Source organism: Pieris brassicae, chromosome 6, assembly GCF_905147105.1.
Source record: "Pieris brassicae chromosome 6, ilPieBrab1.1, whole genome shotgun sequence".
Classification (NCBI taxonomy): domain Eukaryota; kingdom Metazoa; phylum Arthropoda; class Insecta; order Lepidoptera; family Pieridae; genus Pieris; species Pieris brassicae.
In genome coordinates, this window is record NC_059670.1 from 847517 (window position 1) to 851256 (window position 3740).

Here is a 3740-nt window from a genome sequence, read left to right on the forward strand (position 1 = left end):
GGGAAAAGCTTTATTTGGAGATGAGAATAATTTGAAGAATAGCTAAATTTTTGAGAAAAGCTCAGTGTGGAGAAAAGCTTAATTTGGAGACGAGAATAAGTTGAAGAATAGCTAAATTTTTGAGAAAAGCTCAGTGTGGAGGAAAGCTTAATTTGGAGACGAGAATAATTTGGAGAATAGCTATATTTTTGAGAAAAGCTCAGTGTGGAGAAAAGCTTAATTTGGAGTCGAGAATAATTTGGAGAATAGCTAAATTTTTGAGAAAAGCTCAGTGTGGAGAAAAGCTTAATTTGGAGACGAGAATAATTTGAAGAATAGCTAAATTTTTGAGAAAAGCTCAGTGTGGAGAAAAGCTTAATTTGGAGATGAGAATAATTTGGAGAATAGCTAAATTTTTGAGAAAAGCTCAGTGTGGAGAAAAGCTTAATTTGGAGAATAGCAAAATTTTTGAGAAAAGCTCAGTGTGGAGAAAAGCTTAATTTGGAGAATAGCAGAATTTTTGAGTAAAGCTCAGTGTGGGGAAAAGCTTTATTTGGAGATGAGAATAATTTGAAGAATAGCTAAATTTTTGAGAAAAGCTCAGTGTGGAGAAAAGCTTAATTTGGAGACGAGAATAATTTGGAGAATAGCTATATTTTTGAGAAAAGCTCAGTGTGGAGAAAACCTTGATTTGGTAAAAGCTGAATTAGGAGTACTATTACTAGTATAGACCGTGACGATCTATACTGGTTGATCTCATTTTTCGGCATGAGTGTTTTATGCGTGCTAGAGCTATTGGTGTTTGTAGTGAAAAGTAAAATATATATTGTCTAACAGTTTTCTTGGTTTCTGTGTGATTGATTCACCTATTTCTACGAATGACCGCCCTTTTTAGGACGATTATATATTGTTTAAATTGTGAAGAAAAGAGCGTACAAATTCTTAAAAGGCCGGCAACGCACTCGCGAGCCCTCTGGCATTGAGAGTGTCCATGGTATCACTTAACATCAGGTGAGCCTCCTGCCCGTTTGCCCCCTATTTTATAAAAAAAACCCCGCTTCTGGACCGTTCTTTGTGTTAGATCTGAGATTTACATAACTTTATTAAGATAATGTAATCATGATGGCTATGTGTTATTTATTATTAAAAAATAAATAGCATTTAAAACATTGTCAAGAACAAGAGTCTTTTGTTTATTATTGTTTTGGAAATTTTCTTACATGGGTGGAACTAGAAAGACATTCGGATTAAAATCATCATTGTTATATTTCAAAAAATAAAGAATATTGAGAATATTTAAAATACTTTCATTTAAGATGCCTACCTACGTTTTCCAACATAAATGGTGAATTCTTTACATAATAAAAAAAGCTCTTTCCCTTTGCGTTTTATCTTAACAAAGCAATGTATGCTGCGTTGTATGAGCTCCTAATGAATCCTTTACAATTTAGACTCTCTTCCCTAAAATATTATCACCCCGCCCCGAGGCTTGTTTGTGAAATAATGGATTCATTCCATATTCATTTACATCCTTAATAAGATTGGTGTCTCTCCATCGCCAAATTACTCTGTCAAATATAATATCCATCCACTTCTAATGTACTTGTCACGAATGAGTGAGAGGGAGATGGTTGTATGTTGATTATTTCGTAAGTGACGTGATCCAATTTGAATTTTCGCCTTTCTGATTTTATTATGTCAACGTATTCGAATTAGCTTTCAGTCCCGTTTGATGTTACAAAAATAAAGGATCTAAAAACACTTTGATCAATCCAATTATTGGTTTTATAATGTTCGAGTGAACTTATATGACGTTAAGCTTTATTGGCGTGTTTATAAAGAAAGCTGTGTTGACTTGACACTAATCGTTGGCTATATATTGCGACTCCAATTTCATAAAATATTCTAAGTATTTAAAAGAGAAAACGAAAAATACGGTAAAAAGTCTATAAAATAATAGAAGTTTCTTGTTTTACTCTATATTATCCACTCGCGTACAACAATATAAGCGATATAATGAAATATTAATTGCTATGTAACGAATGAATGCAATGTAACAGTTGAAGAGAGTGTCTTCGTCTCGCTATACTCTCGGGGCGGAAGTTGGACGATTTAGGGAATCGCTCATAAAACTAAGAAAGCCTGTGTGAGCAAAATGTACAGCCTTGTCTCGTACAGTCTTTAAAAGATAACAAACGTGTCCTTACTAAGACGGTTACAAGTAAAAAATCGTCTTTCGACACTTTGTTACCAACATAGCCTGAGTTATTTTTGATATGTCGTGACTGGCCAGGTAGCGGCACAAGATCTAGAGGCCGATCCCCTACTCGCTGGACTGATCAAGTAAAGGCCCTTACAGATTTTACCTGGGTGATCCCAGGCGCTTGCTAAAGACAGGGGAGGGTGGAGAAAGTTGTACGGCGACCACAAACACGACCTTCAGAAATGAAGAGCGCGACTAAAGAAGAAAAAAGTGTAGTGGGTATCTAGCAATTGCTCATCAGCTTTCATCTGATGCTATTATGTCTTAGAATATACCTTTAAAATAATGTTAATATTTAAACAGCTGCAGTAATCTTGTGAAAAAGAATCAAGCACTGCGCAATAACATAATTCATTTAACAAAAGTTGAAACGTTGAAAATTAAGCCATATTCAGAACTATTGAACTAATGGAATTATCACCAATAAATCAAATTATAACTCGCCCCTCAGATCTTCTGACGACAGATGCGCTAACTAGTTTATCGCGTTTAAATTGTAACTTGTTTGATAAAGAGTTATAAGTTGATATTACACTTTATAGTTACTTAAAAATACTTAATTTCTCAAAGAATTACATTCACTTAGAGTTGGTTAGTTAATTGCAATCGTGTCATGGAATTATTTTATAAACGAGCATATAAAGTATAAATATTAGTTGCTAACAATATGTACAATATTTTTTACAAATTTTCGCGTGAACAGAAAAGCTGTTGAGAACTACAATAAGACTTAAAACTGAAAGAAAACTTTAAGGAAAGTATGCTGATTAGAGTTTGGATAAGTAAGTAATAAATCATAGTTATCTACGTATAAAAGCTAATTGTTAAATTACTGAATTTACACTAAAAACAATTAAATAAATCATTGGAGTTTTTTAGATCTGGGCCTCAGATTTTTGTCTATATCGTAATTTGTCAATCTAATGGGCAAGTGGGTTATCAGCCTCCTGTGCCTGAAACAAGCCGTCGTTGGGTCTAAGGCAAGCCGGTTTTCTTCGTCATTCAAGCGAATGTTAAATGGGCACATAGAAACAAAGTCCTTTGGGGCACAGCTGCGGACCTAACCCACAAACTCAGATGAGAGTGGCACGCTGAAGGCCAACACTGAAATCACATTACTGTCATTAAAAGTTCAAGCAATACTTTTAACTTTGCGGTTTTATTTTCATTTTAGCTTATCTCTATGTATATAAAATTCTCGTGTCACAATTTTCGTTCCCAAACTCCTCTGAAACGACTCGACCGATTCTTATGATTTGGTTTTTTTTTGTTTTTTTATTTTTTTATAATACAACAAACAAAAATACATACAACCCTTAATTGTCACCTCTCTACGATCCACCCCTATTTATTTATTATAGTAGTATTATTTTTGCTGAACTAAAGAAATGTTTCCTATAAATGATTGCAATGGCAAAACGACGTTTGCCGGGTAATGATATAAAAAACAGTGTTAAGCACAACATTACGGAAAATTTTAGACACATAGGTACTTAGT